Here is a 579-nt window from a genome sequence, read left to right on the forward strand (position 1 = left end):
CATTTCACTATACTAACTTGCAAATCAGGCGGTAAACCTGCCATATGTTTATTAAGTGATTGTGTTGATAGCGGGAAGATAAGGAAATTGGACATTTATTTATGTAGTCCTTACAACCCCTGACGCGGCATTGAAGCGCTCTTTTGGGAAGTACCGCAATACTCTGGAACCCTAAGATTATTAGTTAGAAGGTGAGTACAATTATTTCCTTAATTCTACTGAATTAGTAGTGTTTGGATTGAGGCTCTTGATTTCTTGACTGATCAGTTGAGTTTGAGGTAGGGATAGAATGATATAACTGGATCTGAAAAGGGGAAGTAGCAAGTTGTTTATATAGGTAATTGCCATGTGTGCATGTTAGTAGGGTGGCATGGCTAAAAAAAAGTGGTGGTGGATTGACAAGGGTGTTTTTGGAGTTCATAGTAGTCATGAGGTTTGAGATGACTCAGAGTGAGGGGGGATGGAAAGGAAGGAAGAGTTACGTTTTTTTACAGCAAAATTTAAATAAATTCTACATACATATGATGCTTGGTAAAGTTTTACATGCTTGATTAAACCCCTCCATATAAATACCCGGCA

The sequence above is a fragment of the Lissotriton vulgaris genome, chromosome 3_1 (assembly GCF_964263255.1).
Source record: "Lissotriton vulgaris chromosome 3_1, aLisVul1.2, whole genome shotgun sequence".
Lineage (NCBI taxonomy): Eukaryota > Metazoa > Chordata > Amphibia > Caudata > Salamandridae > Lissotriton > Lissotriton vulgaris.